The 21726-nt window shown below is 48.4% G+C and overlaps 1 long non-coding RNA gene across 1 annotated transcript in view; it reads left to right on the top strand.

Moving 5' to 3' along the window:
* Positions 1–20589, top strand: part of LOC132682983 (uncharacterized) — a 31975-nt gene extending 11386 nt beyond the window's left edge. Inside the window, exon 3 of the long non-coding RNA XR_013557794.2 lies at positions 19957–20589. This is a non-coding gene — a long non-coding RNA (uncharacterized LOC132682983). The remainder of the gene's footprint in view (positions 1–19956) is intronic.
* Positions 20590–21726: the final 1137 nt, after the last annotated feature.

Genomic DNA, 21726 nt, shown 5'->3' with positions numbered 1-21726 from the left:
GTACTGCCATGGTCTGTCCCAAATGGAAAGGAGCCAGGATTAGGGGTAGCATCTGGTCAAGCTGGGGAGAAAACCTGCCTGTCATTTCAGGCAAAACGCCTCTGATGAGCAGGACCCCCTTCAGGAATGAAGGACTATTCCTCCAGCTTCTGGGAACGTCACTGGCAGATGGCCTCCAGCTGGAATTACCTCTACTGAAGAGGGCCACCTTGCCCAAGGACATTCTCTCCCCTAGGGCTGGGGCACGTCTAACGACTGATCACATGGGAGTCTAAAAGCCTGGGCCCTTTATCCATACTTGGGACTGCTCTGAAGGGCCATTCCCGCTCCAAAACGCTCCCTGGAGAGGGAGGGGGCTTTTTGTGTTTGATTTCATTTTCTGGTCTAACAAGGCAGCCATTGCCAGATGTTTGAAACAAAACACTCCTGAAAGAGAACATTTCAGTGTTCTGACCTTCCAATAACATGGGCAGTGGAGGAGGAGGAATGAATGAATCTTCTGTCTCTAAGAATTTGTAAAGCTTTCAGAGCATGTGTACAAATGGACTGCGTTTCAACCAAATGAAATGCAGCACACCCAAACTCACAAAATGGAAAAAAAACGAGGGGCCACGGTTTCTAATTCGATTTAAAGATTATAACTATATAATTATAATCCATATATGTATATATATGTATGTATTTCTCAAATGTTTGTTGATTTATTTATTTATTGGAAGGACTCACTTTTTTTCCAGCTTACTGAGATACAAATGATCTACAACCCTGTGTAAGTTTAAGGTATACGCCTGCTTGGGATTCTCTCTCTCTCTCCCTCTCTCTCTGCCCCTCCCCCTCCCCTCAAAATAAATAAATACGCTTTAAAAATTCGTTAAAAAATGAGGCGCTAGGAGTGCCCCCAGCAACCGTCCGGTCCACGTTCATCCAGCAAAGCGAGGCAGGCCCGCCTTCCCGCGTGGCCGGCTGTGGTCGCAGCTTGCTGGTTTCTCAGGTGTTGCTCTGGCTCTTTAAGTCAAACCCAGGCAAGTAAATCTAGTACCAGGGGTGGGAGGCTTCTGAATAATTAAAGGCTTTTCTCTTTGTTTCCTTGATCTATACGTTTCCACGAACACACCAGCTATTGTGTTAGCCTCCCGCTGTGGGAAAGACGCAACTCTGTGACTTTGGCAATTGTTGAAGAGCTGTGAAGGGAAAAACCGAGCAGAGATTTATTAGGCGATCTATCTCAGTTTTTAACAAACCAGGGAAGAAATGCTACGAGCCAAGGAACAGCACTGGGAAAAAACAAGCCAAGGCCGGAGACAAAAATAACCCACAGAAGAGATGCTTGCCCGTAGCAAACAGGATGCCACGGTGAGCCGCGAGCCCGGAGTGCTTTTCGAGGCTGGGCCTCCCTGGACAGGGGTTCCCAGGCTAAGTCTGGGAAGGTTTCCCTCTCGAACGACGCCAGAACGGGGCAGGCCCGGCCGACCGCCCCGCACACCCTGCCTGGCCTAACCCATCACGGTTCGTCCGCAGCTGGGGTGCTGGGGACCACGATCTGGTCGGCTTTCTTGCCGAGTTTCAGTGACCTCCGTGGGTCAGGTTTGCGAGCCATCTCACTCCTGATCTGAGAGACTGAGCGTAACCACAACTGACCCTTAACGCTTTCCGTGTTTACTCCCAGAATTCCTAGAATGGCCTGGAGGCGGTTCTTCTAGGGAAGGGGACTCCCACTTGTTCCTGATCCCTCCTCCGGGGTGAGAAGGCATGGAGGCGGTCTTTTGCACACTCAGGATGGTTCAGAGTAAAGGCCTCATCCTCCCTCAGTCAGTCGGGGACGATTCCAGTTTCCCGAGTTTGGATACCACTGAGAAGGGCATTTCCCGGGCCGTCCTGGTGGCCCAGGGCACCCTCCCCCTTCTGCCTCCTGTCCTCTGGCCCCTGAATTTCAGAGTGACCCTGAATCTGCTTCCTGTCAGACTAGGTCTTCCACACAAGCAAACTACCCCCCCCCCCCCCACACACACACCATGCCTTAAAAAATTGCATGTGTGATAAGATGTACGTAACAGGAAATTGCATCTACGGTGCTTGTCCTCTTGTAACTGGCTCACCTCACTTCGCATGGTGTCTTCAAGGGGCACGTGTGCCTCTTTAGTTTTTGTTCCCGTTGCCACGGGCTCAGCGCCCTCCCCTCTCACCCCTCTCCCCTCCCCCCCCCCCCACCACCCCTACTCCTTGTTCCATGTGCTGTCCGTGACCCTCCTTCTCAGGTAAACCAGACCCTTAAACCAGTGGCAGAAAGTGGTCGCCATCTTCCACCGGACCCTTAGCCTAGAGCCGGGACCCCAGATCACATTCTTTCCAAGTGGTACCTTCGCAAGAATTGACTGCAAGGTCACATCCTGACAGGAGTTATGACAAGATGATCAAGAAAGAAGAGAGGAGGCTGTAAAACAAAGAGACTAGGAGACAAGAGGAAGGTAGTCCCAGGGCCACCCCCTGACTTTAATTGAAACCTGATGTCTTTAGGGCGCCCCCTCCCGCAGCCCTTTCCAGGGCTCCATTCGACCTCCCATATGCCAGGTACCATGGGGGCCGGGGGGGGGGGGGGGTCCCTCTGACGCCTCTCCCACCTCCCAGAGCCAGCGAGCGTTCCTTTCCTACCTTTGCGGAATTGGCCAGGGCTTCCCACATCAGGAAACAACAGAACCAGAGCCGCAGAAATATCGGTGCCTTCCTGAGGTCTTTAGGGGAAAACAGCAGGAAGGATGGGGGAGCGAGCGGCTGGAGCCGGCTGCGTGTAGGCCCTGAGCCGGTGCGGGGGGAGAAGCATTAGAAAACTCTATTACAAATATTACTTCTTTAATCTCTTCGTTTTCTTCCCGTCAGTAATGCGAGGGCTGATAGAGCTGGAAACCCACCGGTCCGGGGCTAAATGGGATTTTTGCCAGCCCCTACGGGTGGTTAATCAGGTGCGCTGGCTGGGAGAGAGCTGTTTCGAGGGGCCTGCTCAGGCTAAGAGTGACCCAGTTTTAATGGGAGAGTTGGACTCTGATTTTTCTGTTACTGTCCTCGATATGATTGGCCATTATTTCTAAGAGAAAGGTACTGCTGGCCGCCTCGTCGTAGGATGTCTCTGGAAGGGCTGTCTGCAGCTTAAATGTGGCCATTTCTTTCATGAGTTACTTGTCAGGTCATTTGCGAGGAGTTGAATCGGACTCTTAACAAACAAATAAGCTCTTTCCTCCTTGCTTCATCAAACACTCTCCTTGCTGGCCGTTGGTTTTTATTTGCATTGCCAGTCTTAGCTACCGAGCGATGAAATATTCTCACTGTGTTTGAAATAGCTGAGTTCAACGCCAGTGTTTATATGGCTCCCCGTTTTCCGGGGTTTTGTTTTGGTTCTGGGGGGTAGGGGTGGGAGAAACTGCCGCCACAGATCAAGGCCTTGCAGAAGCAGACTCCAGGGTGGTCTGGGCAGAGTTGGGAAGTCAAGAAGGAAGGCATAATTTGGTGCTCTGAACGGTGGTTTGCTCAGACCTCTGCTGCTTGGTGGAAGTGAGGTGGGTGAAGAACCTGAGTAAAATAGTTTTGGAATTCCGTTATCTTGAGAGGGTGTCTCATCCATCTGCCCCTTGCCCCCCTGGTTGACCTGCTTCCCCACGCTGCCTCCGTGAAAGGGATCTGTGGCCCCGCTGCCCCCCTTGGTAGGCTCTTTCCACGCAAAAGTCTCTGTTACCTGGAGAGGTTAACTTTTGCCTCAGTTCCCCCGTGCGGTGGCGCAGACCCTTATTTTTACTGGTTCCGTTTGAGGTGGAGGAACGCTCATCATCGCCCTCACGGAGCATTTACTCAGCCTCCCTTAGAAAATGAACGTTGTCGTCTTCTCCAAGCTTCCCAGTTTTCTTTACTGAAGCCTGGCATCCTTTGCCCACGTCTGCCTGGGAGACCTGATTCGTTAGGTACACATTTCAAAGGGGAGGCTTTGTGTTTGCCGACCCTCCCAGAGGAGGGACGCTTGGTGTCAGTAATCTTCTAATTCGAGGCCAGGGAGGGGGCTCGCCGGGGCGGGTCAGGGCAATGTGTGTGAATGAGCAGAGAGGTAAGTTAGGTGCAAGGTCTGCAGCTGGGCTGCCCAGCTGCTAGCTGGGCGACCTTGCCTAAATTATTGACCTCTCTGTGCCTCCGTGCCTCTGTGCAACAAAAGGGATGATAACAGAATTTTTAACTGACTTTTTAAAAAGTGTCTATTTTTGAGAGAGAGAGAGAGAGAGAAAGACAGAGGATCCAAAGCAGGCTGAGCTGTCAGCACAGAGCCCGATGCGGGGCTCGAAACTCACAAACCATGAGATGGTGACCAGAGCTGAAACCAAGAATGTTATGCTTAACTGACTGAGCCCCCCAGGTGCTCCTTTAATAGACTTTTTGTAATGGGATTACAAGAGGTTACACTGTGTAAATGACTTAGCCCAGCACCTGGGATATGGCACACTTAATAAATGTTGCCTATTATTACAATTAACATCATGGTCATTACCATCTTCCCTCATTGACTGGACCGTGAGCTGCTTGAGGACTGGGGCCCTGACTTACCCGGAGCACAGCAGGTGCCGAAATGCTTGCTGAATGAGTGAACAGATGCTACTTAGTATAGTCTTTCCTTCTAGCCTTTTCTTTTTGGACAGATTCTTGATGTTCCCTTTTGTCTTCCTCCTTTGATCTTAAAGACAGCAGACCTCACAGGGTGTGGAGGCTTCTTCCTTTAAAAAAAAATTTTTATTATTATTTTTTTTAACGATTATTTTTGAGAGAGAGAGAGAGCACACAAGCAGGGGAGGGTCAGAGAGAGCAGGACAGAGGATCTGAAGCAGGCTCTGTGCTGACAGCAGAGAGCCTGATGCAGGGCTCGAACTCATGAGATCAAGACCTGAGCCAAGCTCAGAAGCTTAACCGACTGAGCCACCCCGGCGCCCCCGGAGTCTTCTTTCTCATTCTTTTCCTTTGGGCTCAGCCATATGATGACTTCAACTGATGGGTTGTCCTGAGGCTGGCAGCCTCTCGTGCAGTGGGGCTTGCCCACTCGTGCCACCGTCATTGGCACGAGAAGAGCCCCGCTCCCCTTCCAACCTGGGCCTCAGAATGGGCACGCGTGGGGCAGACCTGTGTCCGATCTGCGTCTGTGGATTGCGGCCTGATGGCAAAGTGCCCAGGTCAGCCCTGTCTCAACGTGAGGATTCGTAGCCAAGTAACAAACACATGAGAAATATGTACTTATTATCTACTGCACAGCAATAGCCAACGGAAGGAAATGTGAGCATAATTTGTACGTAGGCACGGTCTGAACGTAATACCACTTTATATTCACCTTTAATTCACTGCACGTTGTATCATCGTTGGGTTTCTCTATGTTGACACAGAGTTTTAATAAATTTCACCTGGCAGCCAGATACTTTAGCAGATTCATCTAGAAAATAACAATATAGTAATATTAACTTGTACATTGAGTAATATTAACTTATATATTGTGTGTCAGGTACAATATCTTATATACATTTAACCCTTTCAACAATCCTACAAGGTCAGCCTAACTTCCCACCCCTTGTCTCAAAGCCACAGGTGCTGTGACACACATTTAGGAAGATGAACTCTGAGACCAGATGCCTGGGCTGAATCCTGTCTCTTCCACTTCTTGGCTGAGTGACCTTGGGAAAGTCACTGAACTTTTCATGCCCGTTTCTTCACCTGTAAGACTGATGATAATAATAGTATGTACCTTATAGGTTTGCAACTGTGAAGTGTTTTTTTTTTTTTTTTTTGATGTTCATTTATTTTTGAGAGAGAGACACAGCGTGAGTGGGGGAGGAGTGGAGAGAGTGGGAGACACGAAATCCGAAGCCGGCTCCAGGCTCTGAGCTGTCAGCACAGAGCCCCATGCAGGGCTTGAACTCACGAGCTATAAGATCATGACCTGAGCCAAAGTCGGATGCTGAAAAGACTGAGCTCCAACAACTGTGAAGTTTTAATGAGTGAATATACCTAAACATTCAGGCGAGTGCCTGGCCTATAGAATTTGGGCTAGCTATTATTATAGTGGAGGAAGCTGAATTTCAGCGAGGCTAACGGCTTCCCCAGAGTCACGCGATTAGTAAATTATAGTATATCAACTGTGTCACCTAACTAGGGTACTTTTCCGAGTCCCACATTATTGAGCAAGTGTGGGATATTCAGGTTTTCCTGGAAATTATAAAATAAAAATGCACAGAAAAATAAATTGATCTGGTCAGTGTTGGTAGTAAACTGTTAAGCACCATCCAGGGAAGCAGAGACTCTTGGCCAACGGACTTTGGATATTGAGGTTCACTGTCAAGTCCAATCTTAGGCAGAGAGAGAAATCAGGTTTCAGAGAGTTTAGTACTTGGCTTGCAGTCATGCGGGTGGTAAGGGACAGGGAAAGAATAACTTGGGTTTTCTGACTCCAACCCCGGGGGGGATTTTTCATGGAACCAGGTTGTTTTTCTAAAGACAATCAGTAATTGTTCATTTAAAGCAAGGAGGAGCGGTCCATTGAAGATTAATTTTGCTCTACAGCAGGGTGACCCATTTAAAACTTCAGCTAGGGTTTTGGTTTTCACTGTTTTAGCAAGAAGCTTTAAGTGGTTCCCTTCCTTGTGTTTGGGTTGCAGAATCAAAAGTGAGGTGGGGTAATTATTCCTTTCTCCATCGTGAATAGACAGCCTTTTCTTCCTCCCAGACTCTTAAAGGAGGTCTGGTCTCTCCTTCGAGGTTAGCATTCCCTATTGTTTTGAAGGCAGAAAGCCAGCAAGTTCATATTCCAGGGTCAAAGAGGCGAAGCTGCCTGTGGAGTTCTTTGTTTTGGGGGCCTGAATCCCTCAGTCACTACCCCTGTGTCCTGTTGAACAGAAGGGGAGCGGAGTATAATTTTTGTACCTCCAGTGTCGAAAAGAAAGATGACGGGGGATTCCGGATGTGTAGCTGTGGCTCCTTGCAGGAAGAAAATGGAATCAATGATGGTTCTGGTTGGCAAGTGATGGGTGCCTGAAGCCATTTCTGACCTGGTTCCCCTGGCCGGAGTCACGGGAGGAACGGTTCCCTACAGGAGTCAAAGGGTGCAGGAGGGGCGTCTGGAGGTGGAGGTGCAGGACGGAGAACAGAGGCTTCCTTTCTTGGAAGCCGCCGTGCTGGGAGCTAGCCCATGCCTCAGGGTGGTGTCACCACCAATTGGCCAGTAGCATCTATTGGCGCTGGAGTACCGAAGGTCATGGTGAAGAGGTAAGATACCAGGGGTGGTAGATGGGTGGGTAGACCCTCGTGCTCTCTGGGTTGGTACGAAAGTTGGGCTCGCTCTTGTCGTCTAAGGTTTCTGACCTCGGGGTTTGTGTTTTGTATAATAGTTCACGGGGAGGCAGGTTCTCGAGGTGGGGGCGGGAGGAGATAATCAGAATCGCTTCCGATGTGGTAGTGGGGGCAGGCGGGGAGGGTGGCAAGGGCTTGGGCCTCTTCTAATTGGACTTGAAGACAGAAGAGAGATGGGAAAATTATTTGGACTTGAGTGTTATGAAGCTCTCCAAACCAGTAACAGTCATAACCTCTAGGAGGTGTTTAAGAGAACATTAGCAATGTCCCTGTTTTTCCAATGGACAAAAATCAAGGGTGCATTGTTCTGATTGACCCATAATATTTCTGCAGTGCCCCCAGGGGACCAGTGGAGGAGCAAAGGATGTGAAATTTTAAGTGTGAATTGCTTGTATATTCAGACAAAAACTGCTAAACATTATTCATCTTGCAAAATATTTTTAAAATCGTGCAGAATATTTAGTGACGGAACAAAAAAATGTCAACGTAGTGCCAAATGGAAAAAGCAAGTTCACGACCAGGGTGTTCAGTGTGGTCTCCTTTTGCAACACGAAACGGATAGCTCTCTGCAGAGAAAAAGTCTGGAAAGATGTATTCCAACAAGACTCACCATGCTTGTTCTTTGTTCGGTGGGATAACGGGTGCTTTTTATTTCTTCGTTCTGCTTCTCGGCACTGAATATTTTCATGACAAGCGTGTATTGCTTTTGTAATAAGAAAAAAGTGCAACATGGGTTTTTATTTTTAAAAACTGAAGGCAAATCTAAACAACAACAACAACAACAGCAGCACCCTGCTGCCTTTGTGCTTCGGATGGCGGAGAGTAGAGCTCTTTCATCTCATGGGGGTGTAGATGTGGGGGGGGGGGGGCGGGGGGGGCGGATAATGACTCAGAGCCAGTGGAAATGCGGCCAGCCAGCGGAACAAGTTTCAAACAGGAAAGTGCTTGCGGGGTGACCTCTGGGGTCAGCTGCAGAGCTTACTGCAGATTCCACAAAGAAAAGAAAGAGGATCCAGAAGGGCGTGGGGTTGGGTCAGCTGGGCGGGTGTGTCCCACTTAAAAAACAAAGGTGCTTTGATGTGCTCCCCAGCAGGCTGGCACCTGAATGCGTGGCCCGCTCTCTCCTGCAGCCATTAGGGAGTTAGAAGCATCCACCCTCAAAGGGAAGATCCATCAGGAGGAAAGATTTCAGGTAATTTCCCCCTCCCTGTACAGAAGTGTGATTAAGCATGTGCTTGGAAGAGTGTTTTTTTTTTGTCTTTCCCTCACTGTAAATAGAGATGCTTTGTTTTTCTCTCCTTCCCCGTGATGTTGATAATGACTTTCATAGACGCGTACTAACGTTCGGTGCTCACGCTGTGCTTCCCTTGCATCCATCGGGAGAGCGAAGTGTGTGGACTGTGCCATTCGCGGCTCTGAGACGATGGGGAACTGCTGAGCTGGGGGCTTCTGGGCTGCACTGGAGCTCTGCTCTCCCAGGGCTCCTATGCTGGTCTTCTCTGCGTTTCAGCTGAGGTGGGTGCGTTCCAGAGGGAGGTACTAGCTAGGCGGCCTAAGCGGGACTTTCAAGGAGATGCAGATCTACCCAAGAGAGTGAGCTTAGAAATGTGTGTGCCTCCCGCAGAACCTCACCTGGAGACACCTAAAGGTCAGAGGTGAAGGCTGCCTAGCTGCTCTGGGGGCAGGAATGATGTCGGCCTCCTGTGCCTCAAAGAAGCAGCCAAAGGCTGTGTGGGGAGGGAGGGAGGGGGCAGCAGCAAGGGAAAGAGGAAGTCCACGTGGAATGGCCTGCGGAAGGCTAGGGAGCTGTAGGGGTCACGCGGGGAGGGGGTGAGGCGGGGAAGCACGGTCCATGCTGAGGAAAAGAGGGCACATGATCCCGGTGACGGGCTGGGGTGAAGGAGTGGTGGTCCAGTTCCTGAAGAATCCACGAACTTGCCTCCACGAGGAAGACGATCTCAATAGCTTCCATAACGTGGAAACGATGCGCCATTGTGCCCAGGCCCAGCAGCTGAGCTCTTTCGCTCACCCCACCTCTCCTTCCCCTTCCTCCCACACCAACTCCGGAGGAGGAGATAGCCTCGCGAGAGGGGAGGAGGTGAGAATACCTGGACCGGGAAGACAGAAAAAGCCGACCACAGCCCCGACACACTACAGGTTTCGAGACCGTAGCGGGCCAGGTGGAGGAGGAAAGGAATTGGAATTTTAGACGAAATCTGAGCTTTTATTCTTCTGACGTGAGAGTCAACACAAAATGGAAGTTAGTCTATTTGGTGACTAGGAGTGATGGGAGGACTTTTTATTATGTGAAAATGACCACAGATATCATGGAATTCACTCAAGTTTCCTTGGAAGGACGGGATGAATCAGCCCCATAAAGTGGTTTGAAAGGTGCAGCGTTGAAGGAGAGGATAAAGCTCTTTTCTCATTGCCCCCTGAATTAGTCAGGGTTCTCTAGAGAAATAGAACCAATAGGATACCTATTTGTCATCTATCTATCTATCTATCTATCATCTACCATCTATTGTGATTTTAAAATAAATTGGTTCTCATGATTATAGAGGCTGGCAAGTCCAAAATCTTCAGGGTGGGCTGGCAGCCTGGAGACCCAGGGAAGAGCTGATATTGCAGCTCAAGTCTAAAGGACATCTGCTGGCAGAACTTCTTGCTCTGGGAAGATCAGCTTTTCTATTTCCGTCAACCCCCTTTGACTGATTAGATGAGGCCCACCCACGTTATGGAGGGATATCTGCGTTACTCAAATTCCACTGATTTAAATGTCAATCTCACCCCGAAACACCCTCACAGAAACATTCAGAATGTTGTTTGAGCAAATATCTGGGCACCATGGCCCAGTCAAGTTGACACAGAATTAACCATCACACTACTCTGAGTCCTGTGTATCCATATTATTGCTTTAGGTTACATTTATGGAAGTGAAATCTCATAGGACACGTTTCTAAAGTGAAAAGTTTATGTAAAATTATAAGATCTTTAAATATAAAGCCCAAGTACCTCCTAGGAAGTTTTCTTTAAAAAAGAAAATTTACAAATTCACTCTACTGTATGAGACTACATGATTCTACAATTCTCCATACCTTCATGACCCCTGGATATTATTTTTATGAACCTTAGGTACTATCTTTAAAAAAAAAAAAGGATTTGCTAATGTGATAGTCAAAAACTGGTATTTTACTATTTGATTTTGCATTTGTAATTTTGGTTATTGTGAAATTTAACATTTATTAGGATGTTTACTGACCACTGTAGTTCTCCCTTGGCTCTTGACCTCTTTGTGGTTTGCCAAGTTTTCTATTAGCCACTTTCAGACCAGTTAAATTTAAATATATGTTTTCACCTGTTCCAGTCTTCAAAAGGAGAGGCAATGTTCCAAACAGCACTGATTTACAGCTCAGCAAAAGGACAACCTTGTGAGCCCTGCATATACTTTTCCCACAGGGAAATCAGAGCCCATGAACATTCTCCTCCCGCTAGACCCTTTTCAGGTGTAACAGAACAACAGTAAGTGTGAGAAATAAACAATCTACAGACAGAAAGCTCTCAAGAAAAAAAGCAAAACCTATAATACAAAAATACCACCGTCACCCAGCTGCCTGTGGGATCTGCTCATCCTTTTGCATTGTGGCCTTAGGAGCGGAGGTGGGACAGATGGTCATTCTGTGGACCCCAGAGCCCACTGCTCCAGCCTTTTAGGGGTGAATTATTCGTATCACCTCAGGGCATCAAAGAAACAATTTTAGCATTGTCAACAGCATTTTCCGGCCCTGGCCCAACACTTTTAGAGAAAGATCTGACATTATTTTGCCATCAAACCAAGCTCAACTCCCTCTCTCAACAAAGGATAAGAAAGGTCATGGGAATAGCAGGTGTCTCACAGTCAATGCAATATGGCAGCGGGAGAGGGTACAATATGGTTCTTATTTTACCTACCCCCCGCCCCGAACCTTGGGCAGCTCTTGGAGTTATTGAAGGTCTAATAGCTCTCAAAACCCTCCCAACCCAACAGAGATGCAGCTTAGGTGGTCACTATTATTCTCTAATAAGCTAGGTTGCAAGAAAGAAAGAAACCAGAATCCTTGAAGTTTTGTACCTTGGTTATTTTAAGCCTTTTGGAGCCTGTTTCTAAGGGCTCTGTTTCCAGAAAATAATTAGCAGCAAATGGAAACACTGCAGGAAAGCCTGGAGGACATTGGATGATGTCCATGGACAATTAACTAGGAAGAGTTTCTTGGAAAACTGGAACCAGCCTCTTGTACCTGTTCCATTTTCCTGGTTGTCTCCCGGTTGGGTGCTTGGAAGAGAAAAAATTGAAATTTGGCTTTCCTGGAGATTGGGAAGGGAGAGCACTAGTCATGGAATGGGAGAAGAAATATGGTATTTCTGTGATCTTCTCTCAGCAGCCATGGTTGTTCGGCTGCTCCCAGAGTCACATTCTACAGGGTCAGGCAGTTCAGTGTCTTAGTCTGCTTGAGCCACCATAACAAATATCATAGACTAGGTAGCTTAAACAATAGAAACTTGGGGCGCCTGGGTGGCCCAGTCAGTTAAGCCTCTGACTCTTGATTTTGGCTCAGATCGTGATCTCACGGTTCGTGAGTTCAAGCCCTGTGTCAGGCTCTGTGCTGACAGTGTGATGCCTGTTTGGGATTCTCTCACTCTCTCCCTCTCAAAACAAAGAAATAAAATTAAAAAAAACCCCAAAACCTAGAAACTTATTCTCTTCCTGTTTTGAAGGCTGGAAGTCTGAGATCAGGGTGCCAGAATGGTCAGATTCCGGTGAGAGCCCTCTTCCTGGTTTGCGGATGGCTGTCTTCTCACTGTGTCCTCACATGGGAGAGGGAGGTGGGAGGAGCTCTCTGGCGTCTTTTCTTATAGGGGATCTAATTCCATCATGAGGGCCCCGCCCTAATGACATCCTCTGAGCCTAATTATGTACGCCCCCTCCCCAAGGCCCGTCTCCAAATACCATCACACTGGGGGTTAGGGCTTTGACATGAATTTTGGACACAACTCAGTCCACAGCAGTGAAATTGATTGAAACAAGTTCGAGGTCCTGATGCCATGCTCCATTTCTCATCCTTCCTTCTCTCCCACATTTCCCGTCTGTTTTTTGTTCTTCTGTGTGTGGTGTTAGGTCCCGAGGCATAGATACTGTCTGGTACCTTGTTAGCTAAGGTAAAACACTGAGGCTGTTGCTGTATGACTTCTCATCTTTCCTCATTATGAAAGCGATGTTGGCTATCTCTTTGAAACGTCTCAGTGTTTCTTTAGCATGGCCCACCAGAGTTCAGTGCCATAAGCCAGGCCAAGTACTCTGGTGAGCAAAAAGAGAGCAACCTTAAGTCCTCCAGCCCATATGGGAACAACCTAGACACGAAGTTTTGCCAATGGCCACATAGTAGGTATGTAAGTATCTATGAGCCACGTAGTCTCTTGTAACTACTCAACTCTGCCATCACACCTTGAAAGCAGCTGTAGACCATATGGAAATGAATGGAGCATGGTTCTTTTCCACTGAAAATTATTTACGAAAAATGGGTAGTAGGCCAATCTGGCCCATGGATCATGGTCTGCTGACCCCCGAATTACACCCTGTCCCTCAGTTTCTTGCTCACTCTTTGCTCCCTTCTCTGCTCCAGCGTTGGTCTGTCAAATATCTTTTTGATTACCTTCATTTCCTTTGTCCTTACAACCAGTTTCTTTGTCTCTATTTTTTGAAACTTTCTGCTACTGGTTAGTTCCAGTAGTCCCCCTATTTGAGGAATGACCCCTAAAGCCTTAATCTGGTGTGGGGTTTGTGAGCTGGCCACTTGTCTGTGGGAGGCAAAGGCCAATCAGAACGAGATGATGACTGAATGTTTTTCTCTCTGTTTCAGACTATTTCGGGAATTTGGATGCCCTTTACAGTGCATTACATCCCCGGGGAGAATCTGGAGCCCATAGATCAATGGCCATCAGTCTAATCCTGGTTGCCAGGCACCTGTAGCTATGGTAATCCACTAGGCATCTTGATTTAGATCTTGATTGCACAAATCTCTTTGGATAGGAAGAAGATGGCAGGTTGCTAACGAGCTGAAGTTTGACTTATCCAGTGAACAAAGATCAACCATGGCTGCTGAACATCTCAATCCTAGAAAGACAGATAGCCTTCCTTCATGTGTCAGCCCTCCTCTCTGCAGGATATTGAAGGATGAGCAGCCTGACAGGTGTTACTTTTCCCATAATGAGTTTCATTCCTGGAGCCTCCTCTGCCAATACCTACTGGGTCCCAGCCACCATGGTGCTTTGTGCCTGGATTAGGGTCCCTGCTCCCACCTTTGCCTTCTCAATCCAGCAGAGAGTGTGATCCTTTCGAAACAAATCAAGGTATCATTCCTCTGTTCAAGGTCCTGTAGAGGATCTTCAGAGTAAAAACCCAAATCTGACAAAGGCCTCCAAGGCCCCAGATGATCTGCCCTCCTGCTCTTTTCCTGCCCCATTACTGTTCCAACTGGATCTTCTCCAACTTTCCCCGCCACTGGCCCCACTGTAGCCAAAGTCTTCTCAATATTACCCAGAGGCTCCGGGCACATTCCATCCCCTGCATGGTTTGTCTGGCACTCCCTAGTCCCCTTACCCTGAGCAATTTTTCTCTAGGGCACTAATACTGATATACTATGTACTTACCTATTTATCTGTGTATTATCTCTCTTCTCCACTAGAATGCAGAACACGCTGAGGGCAGGGATGTAGTCTAGGTGATACTTGGTTTTATCCTTAGGACTTAGAACAATATGTAATACAGAACAAACCCTCCTGTTATGTTATATATATGTGTGTGTGTGTGTGTGTGTGTGTGTGTGTGTGTGTGTGTATTTTAATAGATGAATGGGTTACTAAATGTAACCTGCGGATTTTTTTTCTGTGTTACAAAAATTCTTCCCTTAATAAATAATCCATGTGCATGGATGTGACCACTTTTCAGGAGATATAAAGTAATAGGACTAACTGCTTCCAAATCAGTAGTAACATTCTTTTTTATACTGTGCACTTCTCCATGGCACTACATTTTACCTTATTTCTTTGCTCACAGAAATGAGTAAAATACTTATTAAATATTAATAGGGAATGAGCTAGGTTGGCCTTTCCTGGCATGCATTCCATGGAACATTAAATCCAGGGAGCTGCTCTATGGAAGGAGGGCACTCTTAACGTATCAGTTTGGGACGAACTCAAATCATGACAGCTAATAATTATAAAAATTGACATTGATTGGTTGTTACTGGGTGTCAGCCTCCGTGCCATATGCGTTACAAACTCACCTCTTTAATCCTGTTTGTCCCACCCAGTTATAACACACAGTAACATATTAAAGGCCCTGAGAAGTCCTGCAGTAAAGAAACTTGTTTAATTTTCTTTAGCCCAGCATTCCCCAAATTTATTTGCTTACAGAGCCACTTATTTCTCAGCACCCCAGGGATGCTTATTAACACCTCATGCATCTATTGTCCTGCAAAACACAAATTGGAAAATGCTGCTTTAGATAAGGGAAATAAGTAGGAAAGCAGAATTATGGCAAAACAGATTATTGCAAGGAACTAAATAAGCATTGACCTTAAGGGTCTTTTAAATTAAGACAGCTATCTGCTGGATGCCAAGTGATAAGAAACGATAGCATCTTTTTAGGCCCAGTGGCATAATCTCCCTTTAATTGTCCGAGAAAATCAAACTGTGTTTCTGAGGATCAATATGTACCTAAGGAAAACTTTTCCATACTCATGGGATAGATTCTAAGATTTGACTGATCTAAACCTTATCCATTAAAAAAAATGTTGGTTTGGGGACGCCTGGGTTAGCGTCCGGCTTCAGCTCAGGTCACCATCTCATGTGCTGACAGCTCAGAGCCTAGAGCCTGCTTCGGGGTCTGTGTCTCCCTCTCTCTCTCTGCCCTTCCCCCGGTCATGCTCTGTCTCTCTCGCTTTCACATTCAAAAATGTTTGTTTGGGTCATTAGGAAGGGGTCCTTTTTTTTTTTTTTTTTAATGTTTATTTATTTTTGAGAGAGAGACAGACAGAACGAGAGCAGGGGAGGGGCAGAGAGAGAGGGAGACACAGAATCCGAAGCAGGCTCCAGGCTCTGAGCTGTCAGCACAGAGCCCGACGGGGGCTCGAACTCACAAACCGTGAGGTCGTGACTTGAGCTGATGTCAGAAGCTTAACTGACTGAGCCACCAGGCGCCCCAGGAAGGGGTCCTTAACATTGTCAGGGTGGGTAAAAATTGTGTCACTTTGGAATAGAAACTACCTAATTTGAAAGTAAGTTGAAGAAGTGTCTGTATGTATGCACAAGTGTGGACATACGTACACGTACGTGCTTACGTATGTGTGTTGTCAGAGCTTTTTCTGGCTGTAGAATGTGGTCTGATGTCTTGCAATACTGGTCGAGGCCCAGAAGGACTCCTTGTCCGGTTCTGTAGTCTGTTGAGTGTGGGCAAGGGGCTGCGAGTGGAGATGAAAAGGAAGAGAGATTGTTCCCTAGCAGACAAAAGAGCCCCGAGAATGGGTCCTACTGTCTTGTCTATTAAGAAAGGCATTCTTCCATCTGGCAAAGTCTGTATTCCTCTGTGAGTCTATTCTTCCCAAACTAAGTTTCCCTGAATGGATTTTTACACCAAGACTTAATGATTCTTGCGACCATCATCTGTCATGATGATCCTTACAGTGATAATATGTTATTCGAGTTTCCTTGAGAAAGCCCCTGCTTTCTTGCTCTGACTGGGACACGAAGCATTCAAAGACAGTGAAGAAAGGCACGGGAAGAATAGGAACAAATTATGAATCTGGCACCATTTAACTCTCGCAAAAATCCACTGGAGTGCAAAAACGATTCTGTGCTTCCGTTTCGTCAAATAATCTCGTCTTCACTTTAAAAAGAAGAGGAAGTGACTTACGGACCGCTAGGGAAAAGTCTGAGCAGAAATTTCAAGTCTGAAACCACGGGGACCTCATTCACCGTTGTATGGGATACAGCGCAGAGCCCAGAGAGTCCTGTGCGTCAAGGGGGCTCGGGAGATGTTGAGAGAAGGGCTAAGGCAAGGAGGAAATGTCGAATTATTCAGGACATATGCTTCTGTGTCTGTGACGCTGGGGTGTGGCACAAAAGAGTTCAGGGTGGGAATGAGGAACAGGGTACAAAATAGGAAACACGTATCAGACCCAGCTGTGTGCCAGGCACCGTCGTGGATGCCTCGTGTCTTTTAACTCATTCAATCCTACAACCACCATAGGGGGCAGATTTCATTACCCTCGTTTTACAGAGGAGGGCCTGGGAACATAGGTAATTGGTGACCTGTGCCGGATCACACAGCTGATGGTGGAGCCAGGACTGAAACCGCGTGGACAAACTTGCGGGTCTGCGCTCCTGACCACTGGACGACACTGCCCGGGAAACGGCGCAAGGTTAAGGGCAAGGCTTGGAAGCCAGACCCTCTCTCCCATCACTTAGCCTCCTTAAGCCTTAGTTTTCTTACTTCTTACTTATTAGACGAGAACATTAATTCCCATCTCATGGGGGGTGGGTATGGGCTGAGAGGGGCAAGAGAGGGGTTACAAGGGGGCAGGAGGAACCTTTGGATGAGACAGACATGTTCGTTCCCTCGATTGTGGTGATGGTTCCATAAGTGTCTACATATGTCAAAACTTAGCAAACTGCCCTCTTTATGCAGTGGGTGGCATTTCGTTCATACTTGGATCGAACTGTCCGCCAGCAAAACAGACTAATCCAGGATCAATCCAGCTTGTGCAGAGCTCCTACCAGTGCTTTCTAAACTGTGCATTGAGGGGACCCCGGGGCTGGAGGCTGAGGGCAGTGGTCGGGGCGGGTGGGGTGGGAATCACGTGGGTCGAGCTCAGCCTCCAGCTCTCCTTCCACTGACCTCGGTCACTGGTGGGGCTTGGTTTCCCCCGGGGAGGTTGCACCCAAGGGAAAGGAAGAAGAGGGCCAGGGAAGGGCGTGGTGGGGGGTCCCCTACAACCTGCCTCGGAACCAAACATCGGCATCGCATCCTGTGTCAGATAAGCTCCCCCGGGGGAGCGCTCGTGCCCCTGGCAATGGAGACCACGCACGAGTGCCCATGCTCCTTGACAGCCGTTCCAAGGACTGGGACACGAAAGGGAGTCCACGCGGTGTCACGAAGAGGTTCTTCTCGGTGCTGCCTCAGGGATTTGTCAAAGTACAGCACCCCAAGGCCCCTTCCCTGGGACTGAGTCGGGGCATCTCCATGCCCCTGGGGTGCGGCCAGGGGCTGTGCCAGGAGGACGCTGGTAGACTGGGCAGAGGGCTGGCTGTGGGCTAAAGTGCCCTGGCTCCAAGCGTGGCTCCCCTGTCTGTGTGACCCTCAGGCAAGTCATTAGTCGTCATGGACAATAGCTCCCTGTGGGTTAGACAGCGTGAGGGGCTGAATTGTGAGCCCCCTCCGCCACTTCCTGTTTTGAAGTCCTAACCCCCAGTACCTCAGCATGCAACCCTATTTGGAGGTAAGATCTTTAAAGAGGTGATCGAGTTAAAATGAGGCCACCGGGATGGGCCCGAAGCCCATGTGACTGGTGTCCTCCTGAGAAGACGAGGGGAGAGCACACAGATGTGTGCACAGAGGAGAGGCCATGGGAGGCCACAGAGAGAAGGCGGCCCTAACCCAAGTCAAAGACAGGGGTCTCAGAAGAGGCCAGCCCTGCCAACATCTTGAATTTGGACTTGCTAGCCCCCGGAATTGTGGGAAAATACATTCCTGTGGGCTAAGCCGCGCAGGCTGTGGGCTTTGTGACGGCAGGCCCGGCCAACTAATGGAGACGGGGACGCTGCGCCTAGTGCCTGGCACACAGCTGAGCCCCGCAAACGGGAGTCAGCATTGTTGTTATACTAACTGTTTGAACAGAATATGCAGGAAGCCCCGAGTACTCATCGCGGTGGCCGAGAGGAGATCGTGGTGTTTCACGTCTGGCTCGGGGCTGCTTTCCTGCAGGGATCGTTCTCCCGCTGTGCCCTGAAGGCTGGTGGGGGGGGGGGGTGTCTGTGGGCACAGGCAGAGGGGGCAGCGCTTGGTATTGAGAAGCAGAGCGACTCTCTCTGTCCTGGTAGAGAGCTGGTGCCGTGCGCAAGCCTGTCAGGTTATTTACGGTGCTGTGGACGGCCGGCATCTGGGGAGTGGTGCCCAGATGCGAAAAACTCCGACCAAGTGGGAAGGTGCTAGCAAGGAATCTGGTCACTGAGCTTCTAGGAGGCATTCTGAGCTCCTGGGGGTAATGTAAGTAAGACACCAGCGGAGGCCGTAGACGGGAGGCAATGGGATGCGTTTGCCTACCTCGGAACGCTTTGGGGAGGTGTTCCGCGAGCCTCTCGCGAAGCTTCCTTTCCTTCTTCCCAGCCAGCCAGGGGCTCCCTCCTCCCACAGACGGTGCCTCCCTGGGTTGTGAGACGGAGCTCACGTTTCACTGGGCTTGCTGGCCGTCTGTCCCACTGGACCTGCGGACGCCGTGACGGCAGGGGATTTGCAGTTTCCGTCTCCGTCTCCTTGGGGGTGCTGAATACATGCTTGTTCGTTTGAGTTTCTGAATACAGGTCTCATACTATTAGCCAACACTTAACTCTAAGATGTTTGTTCACTCTGAGCCGGGCCCTGTTCTGTGCACCTCAAAGTTAGTAACTCATTGGGGCGCCTGGGTGGCTCCGTCGGTTGAACGTCCGACTTTGGCTCAGGTCACGATCTCGCGGTCTGTGAGTTCGAGCCCCGCATTGGGCTCTGGGCTGACAGCTCGGAGCCCGGAGCCTGTTTCCGATTCTGTGTCTCCCTCTCTCTCTGCCCCTCCCCTGCTCATGCTGTGTCTCTCTCTCAAAAATAAACATTAAAAAAGAATAATAACTCATTTAATTCTCTAACTGCCCCCTTTGAAGTCCCTGCTCTCAAGGCACGGGAGGGTCAGCGCTTACCCAGGGCCTCATGCCTCCTCGGAAGGAGGATTCAGACCCAGGCTATCTGGCTCCAGAATTCAGCCACAGGACATCCTGTCGCCACCCTGGGGTCAGTGGTCACTTTTGGCAATGCTTCCCTTTCTCACCGAGGATTCTTAACCTTTTATATAACCTCCTGCATTCTGGTGACGTCTATGTGCTCTTTCCTGGAATGCCGCTTTTAACGACGTTAAAAACATAAAATGCGTAGGATTACAAAGGAAACCAATTATAGTGAAATACAGCTATTGAGATATTAAAAATATCCTAATGTGTTCATTTGCAAGATGATAATATACGCACCTCTTTATTAACATGTGAAATGACAAGAGCTAGCAGTAGGTTTAATAGCTACTGTGGTTCCCAGTCATCAGTAGTATTTGGAGAGATCACGAAGTGAAATTTGGAGACATTCGCAATAACGATAAAGCGATACTGAAGATGCCTGAGATTTCTGTTGGTGACAAAGTCACAGGCACTTCTCGCACGGTTATGGGTTGTTGTCTGCGTTCATACTAGAAGGAAAGGGCAAATTGCAGTGAGAAATTAGTAAAAATGAGAATGTATATTTTCTATCATCCAAATACACAGGTCTCCTCTAAATTCAAGAACTCTGTGTGGACTCCAGGTCAAGGACCGCGGTTCTGGACACTCTAGATGTGGACCAGCAGAATCAGCATCACCTGGAAGCTTGTCGAAAGAGAATGTCACCCCCACCCCAGACCCACGCATCGCAGTCTGTTCTTCAACAAGATCTCCGGGTAATCTGTGTGCACATAATGATTTGAGAGGCAAGGCAAAACAAAAACTTGACCAAGCCTGCTTGGGTCAGACCAGCTAAGAGCTGAGTAGTTGATCAGTATCAAAAAGGTATGATTGTAGGTGTGTTTCCTACCGTTCTCTCTGCTTTTTGTAACTTCCACCCCAGGGTGGGGGATAATTTCATTGATTGGTGACATTGGACAATGGCTACTGCTGGTATGTATAGCTTCTCGGTCTCCCCTTGGGATCACCCGCCCTTGGGCGGGTGTTTTATTCTCTTTACTTGCCTCCCCCAGGTGATGGGTGGATTGACAGGCGGGTTCTGTTCCTTGAAAGGGGTTAGTGGGAAGTTGTCTACTGTTTCACCTGTGACAGGGGGCACGTTAGTATGCTTCGCACGGAGGAATATTTTGGATCTTAGACCCAAGTCCAGTTCTCCAAGCCAGCTTCACCAGCATCAGAACGGAAATAGCAATTTAATTTTTTTCCCGGCCCTATTTCTTAATTGGTTCCACAATTTCTGAAGAAGGATTTAATTAATTAGTCCCCTCAAATCCTAACAATGCTGATTGTTGGGAAACATACAGCCAAGCGTATGAAAGTCTAAGAGTGCGTTTTTGTAATAACCTTGTTCCTGGATCATTTCTATGGTCCTGCTCTCGTTTTTTCCTTCTATTTCCCCCTTTCTTTGAATCTGTGTTCTCTCTCTGTTATGTTATCTTGTTCTGTTTTCTCTATCCTTATAAGCCTTTTAAAACCATTTTTAGAATAGGGTAGGGCACAGATTCATAAATAAAGACCTAACTATGAAAGCAAGTAAATATAAATCTCAGTAGGCACAGGCTAAACCTACGTGGGGGCCATTGCATTGCACAACTGTGGGGGATGCTATTCTTATTGTTTATGTAAATAGTGCTCTTTGAGCACCAACAGAGCACAAGGTGAATAGTGAAATTATGCAACGGTGGCTGTGGTCCAGGACTTTGGACAAATTTAGTCTCTGTAGACTAGTTGGCAATGCGTTACCGAAAAATGATGAAGAAGTTTCTAGTAACCAAGGGCATTTGGGGTAGGCTGTTCATTTGTAAAACTGTTCTTAAAACATTCCAAAAATGTTCTACACTCTCGGGATACATGGATGAATGGAGGTGGCCTCCTTCTTCACTTAGCTTAGAGTATTCGATGACTTGAAAGCCAGGAATTGGAACACGGCAGGGGGACAGGATCGGGACATTCTCCTGCCAAATGAGTCCAAATGCTTCCCATTGCAGGTAGAGTGCCTTACTTGGGCTCCTGTGAGCTGCACGGTCCAGCTGTCCCCACCTTTTTACCTGCCTTCCCCGCCACAGTCACTTCCCTGTTCACTAGGCTTCGGCCACGTGGGCTATTCCTTGGCGCCAACAACTGCCCAGACTCCGTTCATCCTCAAGGCTGTCGGCATACACTCCTCCCCCTGCCTGGAACACCCTGCCCTGCCAGCTTTACCAGTCCGGCGCCAGTCATCATCCTACAAGGCTGGACTCAAATGTCACTCTTTCGGAGAAGCCTTGGCTGGCTCCTCAGACCAGGCTCCCTTCCCAGCCCCTACCGTGTTGTGGA

Source organism: Panthera onca, chromosome C2 (assembly GCF_046562875.1).
Source record: "Panthera onca isolate mPanOnc1 chromosome C2, mPanOnc1 haplotype 2, whole genome shotgun sequence".
NCBI lineage: Eukaryota > Metazoa > Chordata > Mammalia > Carnivora > Felidae > Panthera > Panthera onca.
The sequence above is the reverse complement of the archived record's forward strand: the minus strand, read 5'-3'. Positions and strand labels throughout refer to the sequence as shown.